General features: G+C 36.9%; 1 long non-coding RNA gene across 1 annotated transcript in view; it reads left to right on the top strand.

Moving 5' to 3' along the window:
* The window catches only part of LOC128852348 (uncharacterized), a 52,325-nt gene that overhangs the window by 11,887 nt on the left and 20,730 nt on the right, over positions 1 to 19,708 (top strand). The window contains exon 5 of the long non-coding RNA XR_008450145.1: positions 16,507 to 16,699. This is a non-coding gene — a long non-coding RNA (uncharacterized LOC128852348). The remainder of the gene's footprint in view (positions 1 to 16,506; positions 16,700 to 19,708) is intronic.

The following is a 19,708-nucleotide window of genomic DNA, read 5'->3' as shown; positions in this document are numbered from 1 at the left end:
TCAGCAGTCGTTGCAGGGCAATCTTTAAAATACCCCTGTAGTGACAGAGATCAGAACTTCCTGTTCTAGGAGGCAAAACTTAATAAATCTTTCCCTCTGACTGTACCTTGCTGAAGATCAGACAGGTGATATGTCTTTCCAAGATATTTGAAATTCCTATGCATTTAATTGCACTAGAGTATTAGAAGTGATAGAGACACACTGCTATCAAAATGCAAATTTTGTGGGGCTGGGTCTGCCTTGTGCTTTTTGTGTAGTTCCAAACATGAGACACTGATCACTGAACACAGGGGCTGCTAAAGCACTACCATAATAGAAATCAACTGTAATTGAAAAATCATCCTTTCCTTTCCATTTATATTTTTTCCCTTTATCATGGGCATCTAGTTACATTGCAATACAAAGAAATGTAGACAAAACCCCATGGCAATTTAAAATGATAAAATATCTGTATTAGATTCTTTTTCTAAGTTCTTTTGATATCTTTAGAATTAATTTGATTTTTTTTCCCTTACGGCCTTGATTTACCAAGCATTTTAAAGGCAGTGCTCTTGTACTTATTTGTTGTTAGGATTGGAATCTAAATCACTTCTTCTTTGAAGTGTCTTGCATCTCTTATACATATATAGAAGGATAGTACATAGAATTGATAAGCATGTACCTTTTATGTAACCTTCATAAACAATAATCTTTTCATAGAATGCCATTGAATTGGTAAAAAGGGATGCAGTTATTTTCCAAAGTACTTATGAACAATTGTGTGCTATAAACTTTTGTGGAGCCACATAATGGTTGGCATCTGCTAACACTCAAACTATTATGTTATTAAATTCTATTTTAAATTTATGTCTTCTTTTCACCTTTCTGATTAGGTAGGTTTTGTTCTGTAACATGATGATCTAGAGAAGAAAAGTTTTGAAATAATCATAGGACCCAGCTGTTTGCTGGTGACCCAGTACAGCAGTGCTGAAACTTAAATATGAACAAAAATATTTTGAGATGTTGGCAAATAGATGGTTCTGGCAGTGAGTGTGGTAGCCTGGATTAGCCAAAACTGTGTGCCAGCCATGTTCCCCAGACATAAAAGTCCGCCCTTACTTCTCGCAAAGTGAGCTCAGATTCTTATAGGCATGCACACATACTTCATACATGTGTAAGAACAAACAATAAAACTCTCTTCCTGCTCTCTGAAATCAATAATAAAAACTCCAATTAATCTAACAGGCCTTAAAAAAATTTTGGTGGTTTCAAAGAAAAATAAAACAGGAAATACTTTCCAAAACTGAGGTGAGAGATACATGAAAAGACAAAACTGAATGTATTAACAGCACTTTTAGGATCAGAAAGTCAGAAAGGAATTAGTTGTAAAGTAGGAATAAAAAATATCAATAAGAATGAATGTAGAAAATGGTATAAATTTGTAGGAATAAAAGGAGCAATAACAAAGGTGAATTATTAATTTTAAAAAGAAGGACATAAAAAGTATCAAGAAAATCTAAATAAGTGATTTAAAACAAGATGATAGAGGAAAATTTGATGGAAGGTTGAGATCAAGATAAACATCAGGCTAAGGAAGAAATACATGACCTGTGTGTTCAAATTGGCAGAGACCAGTAAAATTCATCACAAAGTATTCAAAGCTCTGACAAAAGCAATCTATGAAAGATTAGGAATTGTTCTGAGAATTTATGGGGAATAGAAACTCAAAAGGACAAAGATACTCTCTGTCTTTCTTGCTGCTTTGGTTAAGATTGCCTCTTAGAAACTCTCAGGACATATTATTAGATAACCAATACATATGACAGGGCTCATCTTTTCAGAGCTAGATCAAAGATCCATTGAGCTCTCTATCTTTTCCCCTGCAATGGCCAAAATGGTATGGCACCTCAGGAAGAGGGTAAAAACTGAGAATATATAAAATAATATTCTTCCAGCATTCTCTTCCAGTCTTCAGCAATTTGTGGCTTAGTTATTTCTTTGCGTTTAGGAGCCCCCAGTGGATTTATCTCTCATTATGGTGTCTGGTTTCCTCTTGGGTACCTGTAGGCTTTTAGCATGCACACAATCCTGCAGCAAGGAGTTCCATATCTGAAGCAGAGGTTCTGTCAGGAACCATGTGAGATTAAGGGAAAAAAACCAAACCAGAATGCCTTACATGGACTGACAAGAAAAGAATGTCAGAAAGCTAGTCCTGTTTCCTTTGCTGATACAACTATTCCAGTGACTAAGCAAAAAGTAGATGAGATGATATACTGTGATTTTAGTAAGTGCTGGATGTTGCCCATGTGACTGTTCCATAAACAAAGTAAGGAAATAAACTATGTATAAGCACAGCTGAAAAAATAACTGTACTTTGCTTGCTAACAAAACAGGGAGGGAGTTCTGATAGGAGCCTGTAAGGCTACTGGATCTATATGACATTTTTATGGAAATGAATGATATTACAAATATTGGAGGATTAAATATCGCTTTGCAAAAGTTGCTTGTGACATGAAAGGAGAAGTAATTGCAAGTGCCAGTGAGTGTGTTGATTTAAAAAAAAATGTGAAAAATAGTTTCATAAAGCTACAATCAAAATTAAGGTCTCAACAAGGACTTCAGAACAGCATTTCCACGATATTGCAAACAGTCCTAATTCTCAGATCAGTTTCCAATGCAACAACTCACTTACCTCAGAAAAGGATGTGTGATTGTGGGTTTTAATCCTAAACTGGTGTATGACAGTGTAACTACAATGTTGTCAATGGAATATGGCCAAAGTCCACCACTAGCTGAAGGTCTTTTGCCTGTGTTTGTTTTGTTTTGAGAAAAAAAAATAAAGAAATGAGACATAAGAGAAAGTTTAAGAAAAAGACATGTGTGATCAGGTTGTTGGGTGAAATATTTTAAAGAGTGTTTTGAGATATGAGAATTACTGAAATACAGTGGATTCAAATCCAGTGCTCAGTTTTGTTAGTGTTAAGATGTTGATTATACGTGAAACGAATGTATCTGTGTAATAAAGCCAGAACTAGCTGAATGCCAAGTGATTCCAGAAACCATTTAGGCTGAAAGTTCAGGGTGCTTTTTGGTCAATGAGCAGCAATATGAAACCTCACTCCCTTCCTCTCCCAAGATCCAAATTGGATCCTGAAGGCTAGACTTACAAAGATATTTAGGTCCACAGTTTATTTTTAGGAAACCGAAGTTAGATGCTTGCATAGGGTTTGAGAGCCTGACTATCTTGGATATCTTGCGTGTATACTCAGCATTTTCTATAGGCTTGTGCACAAATTGCAGCCACAAAGGAACACCTGAGGAGGGAGAAAAGGGAACTGATCTCAAGGCTTCATATGTTTTTTTATTACTAAGTAACTCTTTCCATGCGGTGTATATGTACAAAATGGTTGCTGCACTTGGAGTCTGGCTTCCAGGGAGGCCAGCTTACATCACAGAGCTGGGAATAAACAGCCAAAATTTCAGTACTATTTAGTAAAACCCAGACCAAGCTACATAATCTTCAGGCATAGAAAATACATCTTTTGTGCTGTTGTGGAGTACTTTATGAGCTGTCAGTAGATACGGCATAACTTGCATTTCAGTTTCCCATGGCTCCAGTGTATTGCCAGAAATATCTTTGTGACTCTCTTATATGCTCTGCATTGGTAGATGGGGTGCAGGACAAAGTTGAAATGTCATGAAATTAATCTGAAATGGTATTCTGGATTTCTTCCACATTGTGGGATCCAGCCCATCCTGCAGGTGGTGGTCCTATAAAACAGTTGTTTTTCACAAATCATTCTGCCTGTTCATTAATTTCATGAAGCAGAAGGTCATTTCCCTGTAGTCTCTTTTAAGAAAGGGCTCTCCAGACGTATAAGTCTGTTCTCCACAATCTGCAGAGTTACACCTCACTTGTCAATTTGTATGTGAAGGCACATTGGGTGTTTTGGAACTGCAAGCTGAAAAGGGAAATGAGATCTTTAAGAAGTATGAAAAATCTAAGCCATTTCTCATGTGAAAGTTAAGATTCTTCACTTTTAATTACTGAAAGTACAGAATTTGCTTTTAAAGTTTAACTAAACAGGCAGGAAAAAAAGCAGATCAGCAATAATTGACATTGTCTACAGACCTCACCTGTTGGGCAGCCTTTGATTCATTCTATGATTCATGAAATAGGCACAATTTTACAGGTCAGTGTTTTCAAACAAGGTTCTAAACTGAGGGCTCCAGACAGGGCTTGCTAAAACACAGCTAGTCCCTTTTTCGTGAAACATTTAGAGGTTCCAACACTTATTTTGTCTGAACTCAGAGCAAAAATGATAACATCCCATTTCTATTTGAGGAAATGATTTAGAGAGAAGGTGCTATGCAAGAAGGCTCACTAGAGAAACAGTTAGATCTTGGACCTGAGAGTTCTAGGTAAGTGCCTTCCTTATCCATTTAATTGCTAAATAAGTCTTTCTCACAATCTCTCCTCTGCAGCGTTTAGTGTTTGTGTAAACAATTCAGTGTTGATTGAACAAATAAAAAAAGGAAGTAGACATTCAGTCTAGATACATCTAGGAAGTGCGAGAGCTGTTTAGAGCCCTTGTTCAAACCATTCAGACCACTAGTTCCTGGATAGTACAGGGCAACTGTTCTTTCACTCCTCTTCAAATTGCAGTCTAGCTTTGGGATGGTATCAAATTCAAACTAGTGTCTTTCTGTGGGTCATGCTGCACATAATTTGCTGCATTAGCAGCTTCAGCGCTCCTCCAAAGGACTCTACCAGAGCACATTTCATTCGACATTCTCCAGTGGTGCAGACCATGTGCCTGCTAACAGTCCCCAATGCCTCTTCTCACTGGCAGGGAGTCAGAACAACTTTTGACCCCAAGCGTCCTTGAAGGCATGAGTTGAATGATTATTTTTGATTCCTACTTTCCTTACAAACAAGGGCTAACCAACAGCTTATAAATTCAGATAATTCAGTGGGGAGCAGATACTTGGAAAGAAGGAATGATAGATGAGATGGAATATGGAGAATCTCATGTACAGTAAGGTAGATAAAACTGTGTTTGCTCCTGAGTGACTTTGTGTTGTAAGGTAACCACTTCAGTGCCAAGCAACAATACTGGCACTTAGATAAGACAGCATTAGGGGTATGGCTGCAATCTAAAGTTTGGAAGGGGTGGACAAAACATTGAGGAAGGAAAGGGATTGTTTGAGCACAGATGAGAAAGAGTACTGTAAGCAACCTAAGGAAACAAAAGTATTTTAAAAAAGTTGGCTGACAATGAGTATAAGCTGGCTATTTAAGAGACTTGAGCTCACTTTTGCTTGTGCCAGATATAAAATGTCACCTCTGGTGCAGGGAATAAGTCTACGGTGTCGCATGATGAGAACTCAGTGTAGCTTGGAGAAGTTGGAAGACTTACATACAACATAATTGTACTCATTTAAGACTGGAGTAAAATCAGTAAAATTCAGCCTTTCTCTGCAAGGTAGTTTAGTCCTCAGGAAGGACTACCCTAAAAGAAGACTGTCGCCTCTTTTCCTTTCTTCTGCCATCCTATCCATCCCCATTCCTCTGCAAGTACAAGCCTTTGTGCAGCTAGTCAGTGAAGATCATTGGGAAATGAATCAGTTTAAAAATAAACCTTCTGCTGGGTTAGCTTTAGCCTGGATTGGTTTCCTGATCTGGTTCATAATGCAGCCAACATGGCTAATGGTGTGCGTATCTCACTTTACAGTTGTAGTTGCTGCCTTCTGTGATTTGCATTAGCCTTGCAGCTTGCTGCACGTGTGTGTCGTAGGACTCTCAGACCTAGCTAAGGAACACTGTGCTATGGAAAAAAAGGGCCAGGTCTTCCATGCGGGGAAAATATTTTACTGGAAATGTGTCTGTTGCCTTCATTCAGACTCAGCTTACGCAAAATAACTTGAAGACTAAAAAATGCATGTCATAAAAATATATGTGCTAATTTCAGACTTCTAAGTGATTTCATGCCTACTATAAATCTGCATATTCTCATATAGCATTGCTTTTTAACAAGCTTTTTAATCCTGTTCTGGAACTACCACGAAATATCTACTCTGCCCTGAAGGATGCCCTTTCTAATATAGGCCTTTCTAACTCTAAGAGGAGAAGTTTGAAATTAAGGAGTATGAAGACCATCATTTTTACTGCCTATAAAAAGCATATTATGCTCACCACATTACCACACAAGTTTTAACTTTTTCAGTTCTGCCATCAGTCTAGCTGCACTACTTCAAATTTAATTGAACCCTGACCCTACGGGTCTACCCATTTCCTCATCACCTGTAAGTCCCTACTTAATCGCTCTTCCTTTTCTCTTGACAGAAAGCTTTCTTTCTCTCTCTCTCTCTCTCTCTTTCTTTCTTTCTTTCTTCTCTCTCTCTCCTGTTTTTTTTTTTTTTTTTCTTTTTTAACACGTGGCACAGCCTTCCTCTTCCTGTTAGTTTGTGACTCTTCCCCTGTTCTACAGATTTATTCTTCTCCTTGGTCACAGAAACAGACATGTTTCGTGTGTTCTTTTCTGTTCCCTTTTTGTGCTTGACTCCTCTTACCCTTTGTCTTCTTTTCTCTTCATCTCCTGTATGCCCAGTCTCCTCCCATCCCTCACTCCTGCCCTGAACCTCTTGATCTCCTCTGGTTTGTTGTTTTCACTGTTTCTGGTTTGTCCTGCTCATTATACCATATGTTAAATCTCTCACATCATAAATAAAGCACTGTGACTCCTTCTTTCATCTCTAGCTACTGGCCCCTTTGCAGTCCCTCTTTCGTCTCTAAACTTTCTGAATGTGTTCTTTATACGTTTTCTTCCTAGAGTTCTTTCAATCTGGCTTCCCTCCTCTGCCCTTAAATTAAACTGTTCTTTCCACAACATCTAATGGCATGTCCTTTGCCAGATCTCAAGCTCACTGCTCTAACCATAACTTCTCTTGGCCTCTCTGCTTCTTGTCTCCTTGAAATCCCTTTGGGATTCCTTAGGTCTGTCTTTCCTTTGCTGCTTCTCTTACTTCTTTAATAATTTCTGTCACACATCTTCTGGAGGATCCTCCGGCTCTTGGTAAGGAAATAGAAGGTTTCTAATTTGATGTAATAGCACCTACTACCAAAGATTTTCTTGTCATCTCTTCACTGAAGATTCACAGATCTACCAGCATATTTCTCTACTGTCTCCTTTTGTCCTAAATAAACTTTTAATAGGACACTTTTGTGAATGACTTACTGACTGTTGAAACTTAATTTGGACTTAACTTAAACTTAAATATACTTCTCAATAACTGTGGACTTCAGCATGGTTGAAGTCCCTAATCTGATTATCATATAAATCCTCACATCAAAGCATTGTCTAAATTTAACAAACATAGCATCTCCATTACACAGTACTTCCTAGCCATGCAGGTTGCTGAAACTCTTATCATAGAATCATAAAATAGTTTGGGTTGGAAGGGATTTTTAAAGCCTACCTAATGCAATCCACTGCCATGCACACGTATGTCTTCAACTAGGTAAGGTTGCTTAGAGCCTGGTCCAATCTGGTTGTCAGAATTGGGATATCCACCACCTCTCTGGGAAATCTGTTCCGGTGTTTCACCACCCTAATTGTAAAAAATTTCTTCCTTATACTTAGTCAGTATCTACATTCTTAGTTTAAAACCATTACCCTTTGTTCTATTGCAACAGGCCCTACTAAAAAGTCTGTCCCTTCCTCAGATATTTTTTTGTCCCCTGAAACTTAAAGTGTACAGTATCCTTTTCTCAGTCCTTATAAAGGCATTTCTGCTCCCCATAATCTTCATTCAGGAAACAACAGCAACATAATCTCTCTCTTTCATAGTTTAGGGATATTGCATATATCTCTTCATTTATCTCCACCTTCATTCCTTTCTGCTGCATCCTTCTTTATTTCCTTCCTTATTTCCTCTGCTTTCAGAGTCAAAGCTCTTTACTCCTGCTTCCATATGCCACATAGTATAAGATCCTACTATCCCCTGTCAACTTCCCAGTCAAAGATTTGTGTTTTGCGTGGCTGAATTTAGAGAGAACTTACTGTAAAGTATCTGTAAAACTGTCTTATCGCTTTGCTTCAAATCTCTCTAAAACCACCTTTCCTTTGGGAAGGACTGTTAAGCAGCCTAAAGCAACGATAATAAAGTCTAGGGTTTTCCCTCTCCTTTTTTTTTTTTTTTGTTTTATTCAATTGCTTACCCTAAACAAGAAGTGTTAATTTTCTTTCATAGTCTCACCTTTTTTGTTCCATCTGTATTCACTACATTCTGATTATAACTGGAACATCTGTGAAAAACACAGATAATAATAAAGCTGTCACCATTGCACAGTAGTTAATTTTGATGATTCTGAAACTGCCTGAAGATTTTTCGTGTATATATGATTGTGGCTAGCAACATGAGACTGTAATGACGAATGTTCCATAGCTTTCTACCTGAAGCTATTTTAAAAGACATAAATTTAATGAATGACAGCATGAAAATTATTGTGTAGCTGCTGTCAGTGTCTGGATTTTGTTTTTCTCAAAATGAAAACCTGATATTATATGTGTTTGTGTTTGTACATTTGTGTATGTATATATATATGTGTCTGGATATATATATTGCTTACTGGTTAATCTGCTTAGCTGGTAGTATGTGTTGAACTTTCAATGTACTCTCTGAAAGGTGGAAAAATACTTAAAGTCGTTAAAGTGGTGTTCTTAGTAAAAGGAGATAGTCTTGTATTCTGCCAAGTGGAGTTATCCTTTCTGTGGGGCAGGCATTTTGAACCATATTTTTTTTTCACTTGGTGTGTGGTCATCCTGAAATGCTTTAAGAATGTCTCGTTTTCTTCTTGTAAAGCAGATTTGTTTTTCTTTCCTTCCTTTTTTCTTATTTTCCATTTTGCTGGATAGTTAATTTTCCTGGTATGGAGCTGTTGTCTTGCGGATTATAAGTGTTTAAAAGTATTATGTGTTTGAGTAGGAAAGGTACACATCCTCAGCTGTTATAAATTGGCAAGGCTATTTTGAATATGAGGCTATTTGCTATGATATTTATTTCATATAAATTAAAAACTGAGAATAATTTATTATTTAAATTCTTAAATAATATTTCTTAAATAATATTTGAAGAATGATTAGGTGTTTGTGATTCCACTAATATTCACAAATTCTCATCAGAAATTCATGTAGTTCCAGTTACACTTATGATCAAACTATATGTTAAAGGAAAATTTTCAGAATATGACATATATTAAACTGCACATACAAAAAAAAATCTGTACCACTTTTTTTTCAGATGAATATTCTTTTTTAAAGTATAGATGTCTAGTCTGAACTTGAGGGTTGGACCTTTGCTACAGAATAGTCATGCCAAATTGCAAGATTTGTATTTCATTTCTTGTTTTTATTTATAATTCATTTGCCTTGCCATCACACCCAAGAGCACCGTGATACATGTTTTGCACAGACTGGTGCAAACTGGAAGACTCTTTCCTAAAATTCTAAATGAATAATTATGGGGTTCATTGTTGCAACATATTATTCACCAATGGTTTCTTTTTCATGAGCATAAAGTAAATCTGTCATTGCAGGAAAATACTGCAGTTTTGAAAACTCCATTCGGAGTGGAAGATACACAGAAAAGGCCTATTAGGTTGATTAGAATACTGGAGAGCCCAGTGTATGTGAAGACCAAGATTGGTATGTTTATCTTAGTAAGACAGAAGCTGAGGGACGAATCTAATATCTCTCTGTTAGTGCTCACGGGAAGGTATTCTAGACTTTCTTAACACAAGGAAATATGAGTATATGCCGGTTGTGACAATATTTCATCTGGGATCTACAAGAAATTACTGGTGAGCAGAGCTTTCATATGTCAGTAGTGGGAAGCAAAAGATCACAACCCATGTCCAAGCCCTATTTAGTTTCATGATGGAAATTGTTATAGTCCTGAAAAAGATGGTATGTCTAACTTGCTTCTGCAGCAGTTATGGGGATTTGATGTTCCAAAATACCTTTCCCATCCTCCATCCTTATAATCATGGAATCATAGATGGTTCAAGTTAGAAGAGACCTTAAAGATCACCTAGTTCAAACCTCCCTGCCATGGGGAGGGACACTTCCCACTAGATCAGGTTGCTCAAGGCCACATTCAACCTAGTCTTGAACAACTCCAGGGACGGGTCATCCACAACATCTCTGGGCAACCTGTTCCAGTGCCTCATCACCCTCACAGTAAAAAAAATTCTTCCTAATATCTAATCTAAATTTCCTCTCTTTCAGCTAAAAACATTACCCCTTATCTATTGCTGCAGTCCCTGACAAAGAGCCCCTTCCCAGCTTTCCTGTAGACCACCTTTACATACTTATAATAAGTTATGACGTGTGAAGAAGTAGATCTATATTTTAAAATAAAGATTTCATAGTATTCATGTCCTTTTTACTTTCTAGGTATAAGGCAGTTTTACATGGCAGTCTAGTAAACCTTCTAATGTTGGCAGCTCATGGCTGGGTCAATGACAATGCAGAACAATGGTGGCAACCTCAGAAATGATTAGGAGAGTTATTACTAAAAATTTAATCTCGACACAAGTCTAAGAAATAAGTGCAAACTTACTCTAAAAATTAGAGGACAACTTTGTGAATACCGCTGCAAATAACACTGGCAAGAGTCATGTCTCTAAGCTGTCTTCAGAATCCAGAATAAATAAATAAAATATCTCAGAGAGAAGAGGGTTGTATATGTTGGCAGCATTGCTTGACTTTGTGTATAAAACCAAGCACGATTCGAACTTCCACTAGGTAAAGACACCAACACAAGAAACTCATTTAAACTGGTCAACCTCTAACAAACATTTTCTGTGAAATTTTGGTGAGCTAGAGTTTGCCAGAAGTTTTTCCAGGAATTAACAACCTCCAAAGACTGCAAACACTTTTTCTTCTGAACATCTCTGTCCAGAATCTTTCTCCAAAACTCATAAAGCAAGAACTTGAGAAAACCTGCCTGAAAAGCAGCCTGCTTTGTAAGAATATAGTAAGAACTTGCCAATCTTTGAAGCCAGGGAGAACCTAAATAGAGGCAGTGAAGACTTTGCCCTCACTCTGATTCCTAAGTACTATGGTAGAAAATGAAAAAGTTTTAAACTTACTACTGGGGCACTTGACCTTTTTCTATCCTCCCTCTTCTACTTCCAACCTTCTGATTTCTCTACAGACAAGTCATATGAAATTGCTTTTCTCAGCTCATCTCTATTATAACATACTCCTTTGGGCCTTTCTCCCTATTCCCTCTCCCCACTCTTACTTCTTCATAATCAAATCTTGGCTTACACATGTTCGAACTCACCCCCAAAAAGCAAACAAACAAAACACGCACATTCAGAATGAGATCACTTTACTCAGTGATCTCAGTTCTAGTATTATCTTGCACTTTCAGCTGGTCAATTATCTCTTTGGAGCACACTGAAATATTCTATTGACCCATTGACTAAGTGGCATGATATTTGCTTAGTTCTAGCAAGCCTAATGGACAAATGGTACAGAACACATGTTCTTGGAAGAGATGCACCTGCCAAGATTTTAGATTTCTGTTGAGAATCAGCTCTGTACCAAAGTTAGAGTTAAAAGATTTTTTTTTTAACAAATAAATGTTTTTTTAAAAACTCAAAAAAGATTTTGACTTTAGACACTGCCTGTGCACAGCCCCAATGAAGACAAGGACCGTGAGAAATGTGATGACATTCGGTTGCATAATTTTAAATTGAATGAGATTTACATATATTTTTAATAAAAACAAAGCAAGAAGCATGCATTCTTGGCGGAGATTCATTTGCCAGAAGTTCAAAAATTTGGCGAGCACAACTACATTAAATCTGCAGTCAAAATTTTTGAGGAGCAGTTATGTAAGATAAGATCATCATTTGCGCCTATGTAGTCACTCACATTCTCTTGACTTTGTAGGACCTAAAGCTTTTCCATCATCCCACAACACTTGACCTTTGGGATGCTTTGATCATACTTTTCGATGGCTTACCAAAGAGTGGTTAATTGTGTGGTGCATGAAATTTGCAAAATATTTCTTTTTTCTTAATGGAGCACATTTTTACTATTTTGCAAGCCATCTGCATGTTATTACTTCGTGTTTGGTTTTAAAATACTGTTTGGAAAATCAAAACAAGTCTTGATTGCAAATTAATCATGCAGTGAAATAGATTAAAATACAAAATAAAATAAAGTAGCTTCTCAAGGGAAATCTTTAATCAGTTTCAAGTGTTCCAAAGCTGCATCATTTCTCATTGCTATGAGAAATGATGCAGCACCTTTACAGAAAGTCTCAAATAAGTTAACAATTTTGTAGACTGTAGCTGAATACGTAGTTAGAGTTAATTTAAACCAGCTTTACAAGTACTACAGCAAGACAGGTTTTGGCGTAGCATGGTTGAATAGACAAAAGATTGGGTTTGCTTCTTTTCTTTCCTTCTTTTCCTGTAATACCTATTGTTTGTATCTAAGGCAGATCTGTCATCAAATCATGCATGACAGAAGTCTTGGCCCCTTGGTTACAAACAAGTCTTTGATATTTCTCAAGGCCACAGAAAAATCAGAAGTAAAACTTAACAACTAGAGCCACTTGACCAAAAGAGAAACAATATGCCTTCCGTACCATTATTTCGTGTTACTGCTGGCCCTGTTCTGCCTTCAGATTAGAACCACAGAATCTGTCCTTAGAAGAGTTTCCCAATTCAAGCCAGCACACAGGCATACCATCCACTTCAGAATGTGTTCTATGTTGTGTTTACCTTAAGCTCAGACCTAAGTGCTGCCATGATTAGGAAAGAATGATGTTCATGATCCAGAATTATGTATGTTGAGACCTCTGTATCATCTTGATGTGGCAATTACAAATCACTTAGGCATAACCTCACCCTCAGCTAGGTGCATGATTTCATTGCACCTAACAAGCACCTTAGTCTATTTGTTCATGTATAACTGAATCCTGTGTCAAACTTTATAGATCCATCAACAGAGATGGTCTTCTTTCTTACTCATTTGTACAATATCAAGTACAATGTGATTTTGATCCCCTTAAATCGTAGTTATAGAATCAATGGGCGGACATGGGATGCTTCTTCATTTTCTACTGAAGTCAAGAATCACAGATTTACATCTTTTTCATCCTCAAGTATTTCCTCCATTATTAGTCTAAGAACTATGTACTTCATCTGTACAATCATGTAGCAATGGCTCCAAGTTGCTACCATGAAGCAGATGATCTACAGTCTAACCAGGAGGAGGTACAACACTCAAGGACGTTTTGGAACAACAAACCTGTAAGGTCACTGCACACTGCCAGAGTTAACATCCCTTATGATCTGAATTCTGCACCAAAACCCACTTCAAAGATAAGAAACAAGTACCAGTTCCAAAAAAAATTTCTCAAAATTCCCAGAAAATGTGATATCCCTTTGGCCTCCCATCACTCTTCTATTCTATAGCAGATAACAAATAGAAGTTTGTTCTTGCCTTGTCTTTATCAAGAACAGAGCTATATAAACTCCAGTCAAGACTTTTTCCCACATTCCTTCATTTCCAAGAACAATTTCTGGAAGCTATTCCCAAAAACTTTCACTAATTTCCAATTAATTAAAGACTGCTAAATACCAGCCACTGAAATATAAAGACTGTGTATATGTATATAGTAGACTTGGAAGTGCTCTATGTATTTCAATGGTACCTTATCTATGACAGATATATGTTGAATATCTGAGTAGCAAATACCGGTAGAAAAGAAACAACTCATATTTCCCTTTATTCTGTGCATATTGTTTAAATATATTGTTTCTATAATTTAGTTCTGATGAAGTTCTTTCACTTAACTGCCTTTGTGGTAAATATTTACAAAAAAACCCCAAAATTTTGTCAAAAAGAGAACCTTGAAATAGCAGCTAAAGTTTGGTACAGGTTCCAGCACATATCTTCTAAACGAAGTTAAGCATACAGCGTTCCCTCAAGTGAAATCAATTCTAAGGCCAATTCAACCAATTCAACTAATAGGTTTTTCTGAACCTATGTGGGACTGTGGGACTCATGAGAGTTTGATCAACAGCTGTACTGGGGAGCTTAGTCCCAGAACACATCAAAATGGACACATGTTTCGTCATCTTTTAGATCAAAGGAAAACATTCACTTATTTGACATAGCTTTCCCACAATAATTTACTTTTCCCATTCTACAGAAAAGCAAATCAAAGCATCTGATGCTTTAACTAAACACACACAATCAAAGGACTGAACAAATGACCCAAAATGCTTTTCCACCTCAAATCCTTTTGCTTTCCTCCTTTGCTCTTTTACTCCTCCAAAATGCCTTGGAACACAACTACTATTACATATTAAAATGATTCAAGAAAATTTTTCACCTAACACAGAATAAATTATAAAGACCCACAGTGAGAATGCCTATTTTATTTCATTCTGTGTGATGGCATGCACTATGGCCAAACATCCCGGTTACCTTTCAGAACTGTAAACTCGAACAAAATTGATGTCTACATCTCTCTGACTGTCTCACCTCTCTTTGACTCTCTCCCTCATCTTTAAATTTATTTGAATTATTGCAGCTTATTCAGCCTATGGATCTAGCTGGAGTTTTTGTAGAGCTGCTTTACATAGCCACATACATAGTACTCTAGGTTAATGGCTGATTGACCATTATGCTACATCCCCCAAGGATTCTCTGCCTGAAGAGTTAAGAGCTTTGGCATTGTCTGTAGCGCAGAGGAAAGGCTAGCCATTGATTCCAACATTGCTTTTTATTATGTTGCAGCTGTACTGCACTCAATTCTACTTGGACAAATTCCTGAACAAGAATCTATTTCCCTCACTTCACTTTTGGAATATGTACTGTTTTGGTTTTTGGCTCAGCTTTGAAGTAATGTTCTCTTTCTCAGTATTGAAGGAATGAAGGGTATATTTAAAGAATAAACTGTTGCGGTGTGTTTGGTGATTTTTATTTAGGATGTAGGAATAAGATTCTCAAGGAATGGAAAATTTGAATTCTAAAAATAATGTCCATCTAAAGTTTGGTAGGAGTATTATTATTGCATTCACTCATACAGTCCTTGCTTGATTTACATCTCTATTTAGGAATGGGGCATTTGTTTACAATGCAGCAATGCTTATACCAGTTACAACCTCTTCTAGCGGTTATTTAAATAACATTAATAAAATTCAAATATAATACAATATATTAGTTTTCATACCTAGAAAACACATTCACTAGAGTTTAGCTTGCCACAGTTCTTATATACTGATGCAAAGCTACTTGGTCACTTGGATGAAAAGCCCATATAAATTAAGAGACAACCAGCATGGCTTCACCATGGGCAAGTCCTGCCTGACTAACCAAATGGCCTTCTATAATGGAGTGACTACAATAATAGATAACCCCTGAGGAGAACGGCTTTGTTCATTGTTCATCTGTTCAGTGTTCACTTTGTCCATTGCCTGCAGGCATTTACACATTTAATGCTTTTTTTTTCACTGCTGTATAAAGGTAATCTATATAGCAGAAAAAAGCTTTCAAAAAGTTGGCCAAGACTAGCTTTTTATTTGTACTGTGGCTTGCTATTATGAGGTTAGAAAGCAGAAGTTTTGACAAAATGACAAAAAAAAAAGCTGCCTCTAAAACAGAAAAATCAAAAAACCCCAAAGCTTATTCTCCCACAGGGTGAAGTAGGGATCAGTCTTGCCTGTAATGGGGAGAGAAATTATTTCGGATTTCCTGTGGAATGGTCAGCTTTCAGAATTAAATCATCTTTTGGTCAAGGCTAGTAACTGAACAGATGAAGTCTTTACCAGAAAGTGAAAATTTCTACAACTGGAGAAAGGGAATCAGGCTTTTCACGAGAGGCTCCAGGATTTTCACATCTCTGCGTAAGAACAAGTAGTTATTGACCAGTAAATTCTGCTGGTGTGTGTTCAAAAGTAAACTTTGGGCAGTCGCCTAATAGTAGGCCAAGCAACAACTCACTTCACACAGCCTGGCCCTTCGCATTGTAACACCTGTACAAATTATGATGTGTTCCCTGCAGTGAGCCGCACAATGTCAATCCCTTAACCGCATTTATTTAAAAACCAAATATTTGTGTCTGCAACCACAGTTGGACAGTTTCAGAAATCCCTTTTCTTCATTTTGTCTAAAGCTATTAATTTGTATTCACTTAATTATGTTGTTGCTTTTCCAGGAAAACAGAACATTTTCTCTTTTACAAAATCAGGAGAATAAGAATTTGTTATCCCTAATCTGACCAGTGCTGCTAAATTGGTCAATTTGTGTACCTTCTTGCTCTCTTAAGCACAATTTCTCTCCAGAAATGAGACTTTTATACAAAAATAACATGAAGTAAATTCCACTTTCCCACTTGATAAGATTTTGGATTGAGTACATTCAAAATACTCTTGCATTGCATTTATTATTGTAACGATCAAAGAGATACAGGTGTGTTTGTCATCTGTTACAGAACTAGAGGCAATACAGTGAAAAGAAGGCTCCCCAACGCACTTCACATGAGGGCATTTCCATGAAGCTATGTATTCTCAGCTAGTTTACAGCCCAGGGGCCCTGATCTGGGAAAAGCGACATACTTGTACACTCAAATTCATGACCACAAACAGTAAGAGGAGCTTCTCAAGGTCTGCTCTCCAGGTGCCAAGGTAAGCATACATTTTAGACTTTGAAGTCCTGAAAAATTCACTGAGACTTGTCTGAGTGTCCTGACTCCTGAATTGAATATAAAGTTCAGCAAATGGTTTGCCACTTGTAACACACCTGTGGATGGCACATACAGCAAATAATGGAATATATGCACTGGGAGGATGGCATAAGAAAGCCTGAGGGAAGCAGCACCTCCTTCTGTGAAGGGGTGAAAGACAGTGTTTATGCAGACTTGAAGAGCAAGTGATTCACCTAACTGTAGGATGGCAAATTTTGAAATTCTTTCCCCTTCTTGTATGACGATAGGAACTAAGGACTTAATTAAGAGTCTGAGCAACACTTTGACCACTTGGGCTACTTTTGGGTAACCCTTCTACTTGCTTGTCTTTATTCAGGTTCTGCTTTAACTCCATAGCTGTAATGCAAACAGAGTTTGATGTTGAAGAAGTACATCTATTTGATTTACTGTCTATGTCACGATGTTGGTACAAGAACATTTTAAAAACCACGGCACACTCATTGGGTCCTGGGGCTCTAGGCATGTTTTTGAATATATTTAAAGAGTTGTTCATCACACAAGATATAATACATGCCCCAAGCTGCTTAAGAGTAGGAAAATTAGAATATTTTGCATCTGGATAAGGAGCCAAATTCACAGTATGAGACAGCTATCATATGTAAAATTCCAGAGGGACCAAAATATCTACCCACATACTTATTTTCACAGCATGGTTATGAAATATAAGCCATCTTCAATACCCTTTTTTGATGTTGCAGTGTGTGCATGTCTATTATAAATTTCTAACCTATTTTTTCATAGAGAAAAGAAGAGTGTTTTTAAAGGACAGATATGTTTCCTGTTTTGTTCATTTCAGAAAAAAAGTACATCTTCAAAATTATATTGGCCTCATTATTTGAAACAGCTAAGAAACCTTAAAGACCTTGAGAAATTCTGTTTAGAAGCTGCCAATAAAATGAGTTTAATAACTAATAACACATCAGTTTTTATACAAATGAAGTTATTGAAAATCGTACAGGTCATTCATTCTGCAGTTCAAATGCAGATCATTGTAGGGATGACATCTCCCTACACTGACATCTGGAATGTAGCAACAAAATGCTGCTGGCTTGGAGAAACAGGAGCAACATGCAATATTCATTGCCAAATGTCACTTAGCAACATAATGTGTACAGTGGAGGAAAATTTACATCAGCCATACCCTACTCTTCCAAACAAACAAAAGTTCCTTGTTAGACATATTTTGAAGTTAATGCAAATCATGGCATTATTCTACCTAGGAAAATCTTCTGTTAAAAATGTAAGGAAAGGAAAATGAGCAGAAGAGAAGTTCTGTTTCATTCCACCTGAGGATGGATACAGGATACTGTTAGCCTTTGCATTGTAATGCCAGCTGCATTCCCTTGAAAGCAGGGTAACCTGATTATGAGTGTAGCTACAAAAACTCTTCTGGCATGTTATTGTTGTTTGACTTGAGTCACTTACATAGTTCCAGAATTAAGTGGTAAACTTAAGAGGTAAGTATGTGTCCTCTGCAGGTGTAAAGAGCCTTAAGTTCAGAATGCACCCCTGTGTCACTGTGGCAAAGTACAGTACAGCAGTATTTGGAGGAATTTCTTTAGTTTTTGAAAGTCACATAGTTGCATCATTGTGCTTCTCAACCCAAGAAGATACACTATTTTGATTTGTCTTTGGACCTGAATGGTAACAAACACAAGAAGGTATAAAACACAACTTAAGTTTACCCAAGGAAGGTATGCTGAACTAGCCTAATAGTTCAGTGAATTGTCTGTCGGATTTATTTCTTCTATATCTCTTCTGTATTGTCATGAGGCTAAACATTTTTACGGTAACTGTAGGGCAAGTAAATCGTACTCTTGCACAGGGACAACAATATGTACATGTGAAGGATTAACCATCAAATTGGCAAGAGTTACAAACAGAGAACTATTAACAACAATTTGGGGTTTTATTTTGTTTGTTTGTGGATTTATTTTGTTTAAAGTGTCAGTTTGGTTCGCCATTTGAACAAATATTAGGTTTACGCTAAAAAAGAATACAAACTATCCAAAGCTGAAGCATTACCAATATAGTACTATATCACATTGAAGAACAAGAGGACCTTTAGGACCAGCAGAGATGGAATGAAGTTGAATAACATAAAGAAACAGTAATCATAACATCTGGTAGCAACTAGGAGCTTAACAGTTAGAAATGTTGAGAAAAAACTAACAATACTTGTCCAGTACAAGGGGACTACGTGCTGTTGATGCAAAACAGTTACTAAAAAGACAAATGTACAGCGATGTATAGGGAATTTGCAAAAAGTTAGAGAAGAATCAAGGTGATTGACAAAACATCTGTGGAAACCTTAGTTTGAGTGCTATATTCAATTTGGACGATTTTGTTCAAGAAAGATGAACAATGAACAAAAGGATTGCTAGGGGTAACTGAAAGAACACCCCCCCTGTTTTATAGCTATCACCATTTAACTCCAGCCAGCCACTAAGCAACACACAGCTGCTCACTCACTCCTCCAATTCAATTAAAAAATTATAAATTATAAACTTAGGATTGAAATTACAAAAGAAGTCTCTCAGAACCAGAGGAATGAAGTTTTGCAGTAGTATAATTATGACAAAAATCTTAATTGATGGTAAGATATATCTTGATCTCTTTCTGAAATGCGAGCTTTGATAAGAGCACAAGACTTTCTTTTTGGTTATTGGAACCATGCTTGAAACTCTTGCAAGTCACCTCACTTATACCACTAAACCCACTGGAGAGGGAAATTTGTTTCTCCATGTTTCAGTACGGAGTAGATGCCAGATACTCTCAATTGCAAATTATACAACAGCCTTTCTAATTATGAAAGTTGTTAATTTTGGCAATCACAACAGAGTAAGTCATTTATTACACTTGGGCAAGAATCCACATTTCCCATTTTATGACAATTTTCAAATGATTGTTTTGTTGTTGTCAACATGAA

Source organism: Cuculus canorus, chromosome 5 (assembly GCF_017976375.1).
Source record: "Cuculus canorus isolate bCucCan1 chromosome 5, bCucCan1.pri, whole genome shotgun sequence".
Taxonomy (NCBI): domain Eukaryota; kingdom Metazoa; phylum Chordata; class Aves; order Cuculiformes; family Cuculidae; genus Cuculus; species Cuculus canorus.
This window is presented reverse-complemented; position numbering and strand designations above follow the sequence as displayed.